Raw genomic sequence first — 13,093 nt, forward strand, 5'->3', positions numbered from 1 at the left:
AGAAACAAGCGAGGACAACAGCGAAAATGGCAGATCATGGAAATAAATGTTATATTCCAGGCTGTGCAGGGGATGTGATGTGCAGGGATGGGTTGGTGTCTGTATTCAGAAAGGCACGGAAAGCAAATAATGCGTTCTAATAAAATAACGCGAGCCACTAAAGGGACATGGTTAGCTCCTTGCTAGTGGTAGCCTGTTACATTGCAGTACATAAGATTTCACTTACCACATAAACAGAGTAAGTAGAGATGACTGCGAATGATTTACAGATCCTGAGTACCAATGACAAGCGTCTGATCTTGTGAAATGTGTGGTAAGTAGCCTACTGCTGCTCCATAGTATAAACAGAGTTCGTGCGATCGTGAATCTCGAAAGTGAAAGTAAAAAGCGATCGTGCATTTGAAAGCAGTTTCAGTGCCCCGCATATTAATATAATTACACGACGTATAATAATATTAGTATAATTACCCGACGATATAACTGCGAGAGAAAGTATTGAAATATATTTTCCTCCCTGTGTTGCCTTCCTGCTGTGAGCTACTGAAATGAGCCGCACTGTGAAACAGCCAATCAGAGCAGAGCCGCACTGTGAAACAGTCAATCAGAGCAGAGCTCAACATTATTATTCATGACCCTTCCAAATAAGTCAATAACAGACCATTTCATTCTAGGGAGAAATCCTAGGGTTGTAAATGCACATTTAAAACCGTTTCTGGAGAATTTTTGCCCTTACCTAAGCCACATACCTTCTATGTAGATATCAGAGAACAATTTAAAATATTGTATCAATGCATTCTATGGCACCTTTAATTCAAATAAAAGAAAACTTCACAATTGGCGACCAATTATTTCTATTAAACTGAAAGAAGAAAAAAAAAACACATTTTTGTCTTCGAAGGTCAAACTTTTACTTGAAGTTGTCCAGTGTGACCTTTTAATGACATTTGAGGAGGTTTCAGACCCGAGTGTAGCTTGACCTTGAAGGTCTGGTGGCCCTGCATTGCTCACCATGATGATTCTTCAATTACAGGCAGGGCATTCTCTGACAGGAGATGACATCATGTTTCATCTGTACTGGACAGTCTCTTTGCTTCAATTGCGTTATTGTGACTTGAGGCAAACCTTTGGCTTTGATGAAACCGTTTTGCCCAAAGTTCGTCTTTCTTCCCCATAGATGTTATATTGGATCAGTGTCAGCAGATAAATTGTTGGTGTATGACTGAAATCAAGTAAGGTGAAATAGGAACATAAAAAGGAAACGGAGAAAAACAAAATGGCCTTGTCCCTCTGACTCTCATTAGAAAAGTCACATGTGGTTGAGTGCACCAACAAAAGGTCAACAATGGCCAGTGTAAAATGCAACCAAGAGTGAAATAATCTAATGTGGGGCAGTGCAGCATATTTTCAGGTTTTTATTTTTTTTCAGTCTTCATCCTTCAAAGGCTGTGTTCAAAGGTTTGAGTGCAATGACAATGCCAAATCAATGTATTATACAGGCATCTCTCAGAATACTAATACACAGATGACTTTTGTTTGAAAGTGCTTGATGGTTCTCTCTGCTGACAGGCCTTGATTGATTGGGCGACCAAAAGTACCAAAGCATTTCAAGCTTAATTTTGATCATTTCCATTAAAGCCAAGTATAAATGGTAGCAAGAGTCATCAAGGGTGCATTTAAATAAAACTACAATTCTCTTCTGTGTAAGGATTGCATTATTGGTGCCATATTGGTTTGGTTATCAGCTGATATTAGAGATTTTGGTAACACGTTACAATAAAGTTCCATTTTTAACCAACAATGAGCAATACATTTGTTATAGTATTTATTCAATGTTAGTTCAAGTTGAACTACTGATTAAATCTTATTTTAAAGAGTTACCAAGATATACACATGTGTGTGTCTATATATATATATATTTTAGGGGTGTCAACGTTAACGCATGCGATTAATCAAAAAATTTTAATGCGTTAATATTTTTTAACGCAAATTAATCGCTTGATAGGGTTTGACCCCAACTTCTTCCCGTCATCGCAGCGCGGAAGGTTATCTATCATTGTGTGATGAGGGTACAGCGAGCCAGTGTTGCCAGGGTAATGGAACAAGTGGGCTATTTTGAAAATACAGTCGTGGGAAAAATGACAGAGCAGTTTTGGGCTACTTTTTTAATGTACCACGGCCGCCCAAAGTGTATATAGACAAATAAAAATTAAAAAGATCCTTTTACTAATGTGTATTATACTTGGAATGTATCCCTGGCAACTTAAGAACGGAGAGGCGGTAACATCACAAACAACGTGAGTTTCAGCAGAAATAAACATGACAACAGCCACTATAGATTATATAAGATAATAAACACACGATTACGATAGGATATGGTCTGTATGTTATTTTTTTTTAGTTAATGTGTACATCTGAAATGCTAATTTGTGCAGCGATATAAAAGGCTATAAATAGCATATTTTAACAGTAAACGACCAAATTCCACATGTGATCGCAAAAAGAAGTTATTACAAACACTCGATGGTGGTTTGAAGTGAGTTCTGAGTAAAAGTGCATTATTTGTCACAAACAGAGACGTGAACCAAGAGTGAGTGTACGACAGTGATGTTTATTAACAGATAGCTTGAGAAGGATAATGACGTGCGTCTGCGATGAGAGTGAGTGTCAAGTGGTCCGTTGTGGAGATTGACTGAATCTTCTGATAACAGGTGAGTATCCGAAACTGCTGTTACCTTCCCCTGGTCCATCTGGATTCCCTCCTCACCGATGATGTAGCCGAGGAACTGTACCGTGGGGCAATGGAACTCGCATTTTTCTATGTTTTCTAGTTTGAGGTAGAGATGTTGTCGGAGCTTTTGAAGGACCTGCGCAACGTGATGGCGATGGTCGGCCAGGTTCCGGGAGTATATCAGGATGTCATCGATGTAGACTATAACAAAGTGATTCAGGAACTCCCGGAACACCTCGTTCATGAATCCTTGGAATACAGAAGGGGCGTTGGCAAAGCCATACGGCATCACCAGAGATTCGTAGTGACCGGAGGGAGTAATAAAGGCTGTCTTCCATTCGTCACCTTCCCTGATCCGAACGAGGTTATAGGCGCTGCGCAGGTCCAGCTTTGAGAAGATGCGGGCCCCACGGAGTTCCTCGAAAGAGGCCGGGACCAGGGGAAGTGGATAGGGGAGCTTGACGGTTTGGGAGTTCAGGGCACGGTAATCAATACATGGCCGCAAGCCCCCGTCCTTCTTACCCACGAAGCAGCTTGATGCCGCGGGAGAACTGGATGGCCGGATGCACCCCTGTTTAAGAGCCTCCTTGATGTACTCGTCCATGGCCTTGCGCTCCGGGATGGACAGTGGATATACTCTACGCTTGGGGAGTTTAAATCCAGGCAGCAGATCTATGGCACAATCCCATGGTCGATGTGGTGGTAACTGCGTGGCTGCCTGTTTACTGAAGACATCCTGGAACACCCTATTATCAGATGGGATCGTGGGAACTACGGCTGACTCCGGACTCTCAATCCGTGTGGAGGCAACTTGAAGATCGGAAGACTTGAGAGGTCGTGGAATTTCCTTGAGACAGTGTTGTTGACACCATTCGCTCCAGCGAATTACTTCACTTGATTCCCATCTGATTTCTGGAGAGTGGAGTATGAGCCAGGGGCGTCCCAGGATGATATCCACGGTTGAGCCCTCCAGTACCAGAAATTTGATCTCGTCCTCATGTAGAATTCCGATCTTGAGCTTCATCGAAGGAGCTTCATACTTCACATTCCCACGTCCTAGCGGCTTTCCATTGATAGTTTCGACTCTGAGCTCCTGGGTACGCCGTTGGAGGGACAGGCATAGGCAATCGGCGAAGTCTTGGGAGATGAAGTTACCCGAGGAGCCCGAGTCGACCAGGGCAGAGGCTGGAACGGATTGAGTGGGGGTGAGTAGTTGCACCGTGATCACAAAAAGCTTGGAGATTAGGGGATTTATATGAAGTGTACTCACCGCAGGACGTGGGGATCTGATGGGGCACGACTTGATGAAGTGATCGGCGGAAGCACAATAGAGACACAGGCCTGATGTTAAACGGCGTACTCGTTCTCGACTGGTGAGACAGGCTGTGTCGACTTGCATCGGTTCTGGTACTGGAGGCGCGATGGCGGGTGAGACTGGCTGGTGCGCGGCTTCGGGAGTCTCGCAGGCTGAGAGGCGTTGGGAGATTCGGTTGGCTCGTTGCATAAAACCTTCTAGTTCCAATGAATCATCATATATCGCCATCTGCCTGCGAATAGTACGTTCCAACCCTTGTCGGTAAGCGCTGATGAGTGCAGTCTCGTGCCATCCACTAGAGGCCGCCAGAGTGCGGAACTGTAGCGTGTATTCCTGAGTAGAGGAAGTGCCCTGACGCAGGCGCAGAAGTTGAACCGACACCGAGAGCGCTCCGGTAGATGATCCAAACACCTCCTTGAAATGACGAGTAAACGCTTCATAGGAATTAAATATGGCAGTATTGGCGTCCCATATGGCTCTAGCCCAATTTAAAGCTCGGCCGGAGAGAATGGAAATTAAGAAGGCTACCTTGGAGCGCTTGGTGGTAAACTTTTGTGGTTGCATCTTTAGGTAGAGCGCCATCTGGAGTAAGAAGCCGCCACACTCAGCCAAATCACCCGCATAGGCAGCTGGCAGTGCCATGGGACTGGCAGAGGCAGATTGGGGAGGTGGTGGTGGGAGAAGTGAGGCCCGCAGAGTGTTGACCAGCTCCTCCAGGATTTCCGAGGGTGATGAAGGCCGGGGATCCATACTGGTGACGGTGTTAGTCCGGTCTTCTGTCAAAAACAGAGACGTGAACCAAGAGTGAGTGAACGACAGTGATGTTTATTAACAGATAGCTTGATAAGGATAATGACATGCATCTGCGATGAAAGTGAGTGTCAAGTGGTCCGTTGTGGAGATTGACTGAATCTTCTGATAACAGGTGAGTGTCCGATCGAGAACCAGGAAGCTTTGTAATCCACCACGGGGGAAACGTTGGAGAGACTGGGGAGAAATACTGCGGAGCAACAGGTGGGTAAACACACAGGTTGGTATAAGGAGAGCCAGGTTACTGTTCTGCTAGTGAACCATAGACCGGACGATGAATGTCAGAGAGCGTGGGTGCTTTATGGGAGTGCTGATGAGGGTGAGCAGGTGCAGGTGATTAGAACTCAGGTGACTGTGATCTGGTGATTGCAGTTGATGACGGTGACTGTGACTCTCTGACACTATTAATCTCATAAATTGCCTTATGAAGCATGATGCTAATATTAGCTCTAATGCAGCTGCAGAACAGGTCCAATTCTTCTTTATAATGCATTTTGTCATAATACTTCATAAAGTCGCAAGAAATGTTTTGTTGTATTTATTTAGAAACACGTTTGATAATAGTTGGGTAAATGTATACTGGGATTGAAGCGATGTGGCTTGGTAAATGTTGTATTGCCAGTTTAAAGGCTGATAATGGCCGAATAAAAACAAAAGAATAATAAGGACTATGTCTCATATCTGGCGGAGGTGTGAAAGGACTTTTATTCAAACATAATAGCGGTGATGGTTCTGTGGCGGCCGACCAATACACTTATAAATGTAAGTATTGTACTTTAATTTACTCAAATAGCTAGCAAAACAAATGTTAAATGTTAACTTAAACTAACAATACCACTGAACAGATTCATTTGTTAGGTGGTCTGAGGCATAAGTTCTTGTATTTATTAATTTGAGGGCTGAATATGATAATTCCTTTACTGGGCATACAAACTCTGCCATTCTACAACAATAAGACAAGAAGTAGATAAGGCTTAATTAGATAAGTCTTTCACTTGCATTTTTATTTATTTTTTATTATAGTGCTGTCATGCTAGATATGTCCACAAATGTTTTAGGCAAACTTGATCCAGAAATATGATTTCTGGAGTATTTTGTAAGCATGTCCTGCTGTGTCATATTTTCTAACCTGAAGATTGCAGCCCTAATTTTCATAAGTATTTCCCTTTTCTTTTAGGACAGTTCTGGAGAAAATGGGGCTGATGGGAAACTTAAAAATGTAATGAATGAAGTTGTTCTGTATTACTTTTGTAATTTAAGTTATTTGTAAATTAAGCAAAGTAATATATGTGCATTGTTTTATTTATTTGTATTATAAGTTGAAACGTCCTGGAAATTGTTTATTTTTGCAAAGCAAGTTATAATTTGTAAATGAAAATAAATTGTTCTGTACTAAAAGTGCTTTTTAGAACCAATTACAAAATAACTTCAATTCAACATTAAAAAAAAAAACATAAAAATAAATTAACAATATATAAAACAGATTGGAGAAAAAAAAAAATGTACCAAAAAATTTGGCCTATGTACACTTTCATTCAGCTGAGAAGGGAGACAGACCCTGGTGGTGCTGCTGGACCTGGATGGGCTGCTACAATAGTGTGGCCTCTGCCAGTGGGACACCATCTGGGATGGGTTCCAGAGTGTTTGAGTGCATATTTCCACTGTCCAGCACTGGGACGTTCAGGTTTATCTTATAGTACAGGTGTTACGTGTTGTGCCCTCAAGGAGTACGGGGAGATGAAGGAATGATGAAATCATATACTTTAATCGAAATAATCAGTTCAGGAACAAATGAAACAACACCAAAATAACTTCAAGACTCGACAAAGGTGGAACTCAAACTGAATGCTTATAAAGCAAACTGAAACTAGGGAGGAAACGAGATCATGACAAAAACCCAGGTGAACAGACTTAACCTTAATTAACTAATGAAGAACTAATGAGGAAAACCGAAACAAAACCAAATTAGGGAAAACAAGAACAGATAGATGAAACAGAAACAGACTAAACTGAAGTCCCAACTCCGAACAACAGGGGTCTGGTCTGATTTAAGGAAAGGAGGAAAGCAGGAAAGGACAAAATGTGTAGAGCTATGAGTCTGACAAAGTAATTGATGGAAAAAATATTGGGTAACACTTTATTTCGATAGTCCACTTTAGACATTCTACAAACAGTAAGTAACTTTGCAACTACATGTCAACTAGCAGTCATTAGAGTATTAGTAGACTCTCTGCTTAATATCTTCTAATACTTTATTTTGATGGGTCCACAACATACAACATACTGACTACGAGAAACTTTGCAAGTATGTCAACTTATTCTACTAACCCTAAACCTACCCTACTGAGAGTTAGTAGACATGTAGTTGCAAATGAAAAAGAATTAGTTGACATGTAGTTACAAAGTTACTTATAGTTAGTAGAATGTCTAAAGTGGACTATCGAAATAAAGTGTAACCAAATATTGATTCACTTTAATGAAGTACTTTCAGTAACTACGAATAGCGCATTGAGGAAAAACTGCATGCATTTAAAACCTTAATTAAAAGTATTATCTTTAATGTGCTTATGGTATGAAGAGTATAAGTAAAGGTACGAACGATACGAACGCTATGTGTTTACTGATACGTTAGTTCATTGACAGATTGATGTTACAGCTAATGGTCATGAAAAATAAATTCGGTAAATGTAGGCTTGTCAGTGATGCGTAACGTTATCTATGCAGTGTTAGGTACAACTCTCAGGGCGGAAACACTGATATGAGGTCACGGCAGGAATTTTTCATATTGAGAACGTCAGAATAGAAAACTTGCATGTACCCTGAATGTAAACATTAGCCACATACATCGTGAAGCGTGCTAGCGATTTGCAAAGATTAATATAAAGATTAATATAAAGGTTAATTAAACGTTACACTCACTTCTTCTGGAGGTTCAGCAGGAACACGAATAGTTGGTACCGATTCTTTTTTCAGGAGCAGCTTCTTAGCAAAACCAGCTTTATACTGACATTCATTTATAAAGCAGTCTGGTGAAAAATGATTCGCGCAAACATGAAAACATTGACGTTGCTCGTGGGGAATATTCCTTCAAAAGCAAAACTCAGCCACTGTGTCTTCAGCGGTTCGGACTTAGGAACATCAAAATGACTGCTGTGTTCATTATTGCACCGAGAACAGAACACCACAATCGCTTAGACGCCATTCTGCTCATAGACAGCTCCAGCGTATATCAACAATGACGCGCGGACTATGATTGACAGCTCGCTCACGAGCAAGGGCGGGTCTGTGTTGAAACACTGCTGTCAATCAACCATCGTGGGAGGGGCGTCCGACCGTGTGGCGTCACACGGTCGAACGGCTTGATTTGAGACAGGGTAAAACAAATAAGGAGATTAAAAAAAAAACACTGGATGGATTTTTATCATTTTATGATGGTTGTGTACAGGCACTGCTAACACACATTTCAGTACAATCAACTTGTAAAAGTGCATGTACCATTATATGACCCCTTTAAGACAAATTATATCACTTGGCGGCCATCTTTGAAACACCTTTCGGGCATGCAATTGCAGCTCCTATCTCTTTGAATGGGGAAACATCAAATTCTCCAAAACTGTTCACTAAGCTTACGATTCAATTTCATATTTGAAATCACCAAAGAAATCTGTCAACAACTGTATCATAAATGTTATTTCTTTTGCTCAAATAGTGTTATAAAAAGCTTATTTTTCAGGCTAGATCAGCCAGTGCGCATGCGCAGTCCTCAGCGAACGTCTCAGAGCGCTGACTGTTTCTACAGCAACCGGGGCTTCTAACTGCAGCTGCAGTGATGCGCTGACTTTACCGATTAGCGATTGGCTCTTTCATTCAGAAGGCAGGGCTTCAGACTACACGATTCACACAGATTGATTCCTCTTTCACCTCTCTTTGAACGGAACCATACATACCAAGTTATGTATAAATACCCATTTTGGCAAGCATTCTGGTAAACACAGTCGATGTCTTAAGTGAACCGAAACAGCTGAGAAAGAAACCAAATGTGTGTAAGTATTAGGTACGTGCATTTGGTCTTAAAGAGACAGCAGCCTATAAATACCTGCAGTGAAGAGCATTATTGTGCTATTTTACAATTAATTATTACATTTCTGAACCTGAATACTGAAGACTTTATTAGTTCAGCTAGTAGTTTTGCTGTGGTATAGAACTCCGAACCTTGAGTTTTGTGATCCGTTGCACCACTATTTGCTTACCAGTGTCAGCTTTTTTTTTATATTGATACATGATATTGTACTTCTGTGCCATATCTACATACTATAACCATTAATATTACTATGGCCAATAATAGAAATGAATAGTCCAGGTTAAGCACAGAAATGCATTTTATTTCACCATATCATGGCTAAAAACTGTGTATTTTGTACAGGACAGCCTGGCCAGCAGGGTTTTTGCTTTATTTAATGTGAATCACAACCCCAGTGTTCAGTGAGAAAACAAAAATCAGCATGTGTTTTTATATGAAGAACAGCTGGTGCAGAGATATAGCCAATAATTTCAGTCACCTCAGACCTAGAATATGTAATTTTCTACTGCAGGCCCTTTTACTTCATTCGCCTGCTTCACTCTTTTGTTTATACTGAAGTACATATTCTCCTCTTAAGGCTGGTGTGTTTTTTTGTTAAAATTTTTGTTAAAATTAACTAATATTGATAGGCAACTAAAAATAAGCCATTCAAAGGTTGATTTCCAACTAAAATAATAAAAAAAAGTGGCTGTGTGGTGCTTTCAGATATTGCTTTGTTTCAGTATTTTTGCAGTTCTGTTTAGTTCCACAGAAACTGCAGTTCACCTTTAATCAAATGGAAACTTTGCAATGTCAGACTTTTCTCCTTAATTACTTCAACCATGACAGCATGAAGATTGATCTACCCAAGTACGGGCATCAGATCCATGGCTCATCCAGAGAAGGGAACTTGTTCAAGCACTGTTAGACCCTCATTAAAGGGCCATTCTGGGGCTATACGGGTAATTGAGATTGTGCTGATCACAACCTGAAGGAAGAGGCTGAAGCTATTCAAGTCTACTAGAATTGAAGCCTGGCATTGGAGACAGTTGGAGGCAATACAAGGTATGCTGGACTTCCTTCACTTACTAACTGGGAAACTGTTAGCATGGTATGTGCTGCAGTATGGATGGATGTACTGATACTGTCACCTCGTCTGCCTCATTCTGTGAGGAAATCTGTCTGCCTAAGAAAGCAGTCATCAACAATAATAAGTCCTCTCCGGAGATTTGACAGGGCTCAGAAAAGCAAATGGTCTACAAATCAGGAAGCAGAATGGAGGACAAGGAAACTAAATTGAACAAGGATGTAATGTCTGCAAAGAGGGATTGCAAGGAGCAGCTGGACCATGACTATACAAACAACATCAGTGTGAACATCTCAACAAATAGTCAGCAGGTAGTTCAGAGGCGAAATTATTTCTTAAAAAATAAAAAGGAAACTGCAAACAGATGAATTAATTAAACGACAAGGACGCAAATACAAATCAAATGTAGCTAATGTTCCATGATGGTGGTCAGACTGCATGTGCAAGCGTTTGAGCAAAACCCTGAAGAGGTGGAATAAACAAAAGATAATAATTACTCATTCTAGCATACATCTGTCACACCTTAGGACTGTCTGTGTGTGGTTTTCTGTCTTGTGCTCCCCTCGACTTACCCAGGTAAAAATAAATATATTTAAATTGTGCTTTTTCAGACACACTTAATATATTTATATTATACTATACTAAGTGTATATTAAATGTATTATTTTGAAACAACTTTAAGTATATTAAGTGTATTTCAAGATATGTTTAAGTTAAATTTTAATCTATTTGTAATATATTTAATATATTGAAATTGTGTTAAATTGGAACCACTTTAAGTATATTTAGTGCAATTTAAGTGTATTTCTTAAAATACATTAAAAATGTACTTTTAATACTTCATGAACTACAGTTAGAGTAGATGTGAAGCATCATTTTAATGTGCTTCAAGTACATTTCAATTGTATTTCAGCTCATTAGAAATGCATTAGCATTACACTACTAGTATATTATATTATATTTATTAGTATTATATTTTTCAGTATATACACACACGTACACTTTGATATCTAGAAAACTTTAATGTATTACATATTGTGTACATTACAAATATTCATAAAGTACATTTAAAAAAGTACAGCAGCATATATACTTTGGTGAAAAACAAAAAAAAAACATACTATTAAATGTATTAAAAATGCACTTGAAATACAAGTATGTTTATAGTATATTTGTATTACTACAAACATACTCAAGTACATTTTAAAACATTATACAAAAAACATAATAAATGGAAAAAAGACTGAAATGCTATGGAAGAGCCATCATATCCATTTGTAGAACATTTCAGTTATACCTGTATTACTGAAAAGTAAAGAATTTTACATCAATGTATAAATAAAAATTACAATGCAATTTTCTGAAGAAAAAAAACATGTAAAGTGAATAGATGTGTGTGCAAAGACTGAAGATGATAAAGTTCAAGCAACAGAATAGGGAGGGATGGAGGGGGTTTTGGAGGTGGACGAGGAGATGGTGTAGGAATGGTGATGAGAGGATGACGATGATGCCCTGGCGGCTTAGATGGTGTTTGGCACATGGCACAGACCCAGAGCATCCCAGTGCTGACAACACACGGCGGAGTCGAGGGAGGGAGGAGCCAAGATGTAGATGGTGTGGCTGCCGACATCTGGGGGCCGACCGATGGAGACAGAGCTGGTGGACCCGAAGGCGCAGACTAAGGGCCAATGGAGCTGAGCGTCGTCGCAGGTTCCGGAGACCTGGGCACAGCCTAGTCAGTAGTGCCTTGCAGCTTTAGAAAAAAAATAAAACAGAAACAAAATTAGATAACAGATTTGTACATGAATGACTGAAAAGAAGCACAAGTTAGCCACCTGGAATGGACACATTGCTAACGTTTTTCTTCCTAGATTGACCGAATCCCCCTCTATTAGGCCTGATTCAAAAATCTCTGTAACAGAGGTGATACGACATTAAAATATACTTACTATTCCTTTGCTTGTCTCTGCACTCAGATTTCAGTTTGTCTTCTATAGCAGCTGATCTGAAAAACAACAAATGTTAATATTTCTTACACGCACACACACAAAAAAGGCAAATGATGATTGATGATTTGTTTTCTATTTAAGAATGACAGAACAATGTACCTGGCTGGAAATATAGTCAAAAACCTTCCCAGCCTCAGCAGTTTCAGATGTACTGTATGCTCTTATAAGCAACCCTTCTTACAATTTAATCTTTGTTCTTATCTGTAATGAGAAATATATATATTAGAAAATAAAGTCATAAGGTTGTCAAGCTTGAACAAATATAGACACCAATCAACCACTACCACAGTTTGCTGATCAGCCCAAGACAAAGTAACTGTATGTTCATAATCATGTTTTTTCAAAGATCATTAACATCATTACAATGAAGCCAAATTGTTCAGGAAATCAGAAATAAATATACTTCATGCTGCAAATAAAATAATGTTAATGTTAACTAATTTTATTTTATTTTTTTCTGCCAATGTGTCAAAAACATGACTGGTACAGACAAATAACGTTAATTAAATACAAATCTTACCTGAAGTCACAGTGAGGTTCCAACAGCCAGACGCCATACACGCTCGCAGAAGCTGATAAAAATAAGAACATACCGCTATATTTTCTAATTAATTTCATAATTCCCCCAAAACAATTTGAATTCTGCCATCACTCACCCTTAAGATGCTCCAAACCATCTAAGACTTTCGTTCATCTTCGAAAGAAAAGCGGAGATATTTTAATGAAATCTGAGATGTATGTCCCTCCGATGAAAAGATTCGTCAAAGATGTTCACGTTTCAAAAAGTTAATCGCAAAAAAACATCGCCAAAGTAATCCATATGAATTTAGTGGTTTCCTCCAAGCGCCCTAAAGAGACACGATCGCTCTATATAATATAATACTGTTTAAATTTAGACTTATATGCACATTCAAGGGACATTTGCACGCACATCATATTTGATTTATGAAGCTCTCTGCTGCGAGCTCATTATCATGAGAACCAATCAGAGCCATTCAATGGCTCTGGAACCAATCAGGTTTAGTCTGTGTTGTTTGAATTTAAGAAATTTTAAGAAAATTGAATTTATTTCAGAAATATATAT

The 13,093-nt window shown here is 39.5% G+C and overlaps 1 long non-coding RNA gene across 1 annotated transcript; it reads right to left on the reverse strand.

Moving 5' to 3' along the window:
- Positions 1-11,270: 11,270 nt before the first annotated feature.
- LOC131553884 (uncharacterized) lies at positions 11,271-12,794 on the reverse strand. Its single transcript, XR_009274288.1, has 5 exons — positions 12,666-12,794; positions 12,530-12,581; positions 12,109-12,210; positions 11,950-12,005; positions 11,271-11,753 (listed from the first exon to the last, which is right to left on the reverse strand). It is a non-coding gene; the product is annotated as an uncharacterized LOC131553884 (long non-coding RNA).
- Positions 12,795-13,093: the final 299 nt, after the last annotated feature.

This window comes from Onychostoma macrolepis, chromosome 14 (assembly GCF_012432095.1).
Source record: "Onychostoma macrolepis isolate SWU-2019 chromosome 14, ASM1243209v1, whole genome shotgun sequence".
Lineage (NCBI taxonomy): Eukaryota > Metazoa > Chordata > Actinopteri > Cypriniformes > Cyprinidae > Onychostoma > Onychostoma macrolepis.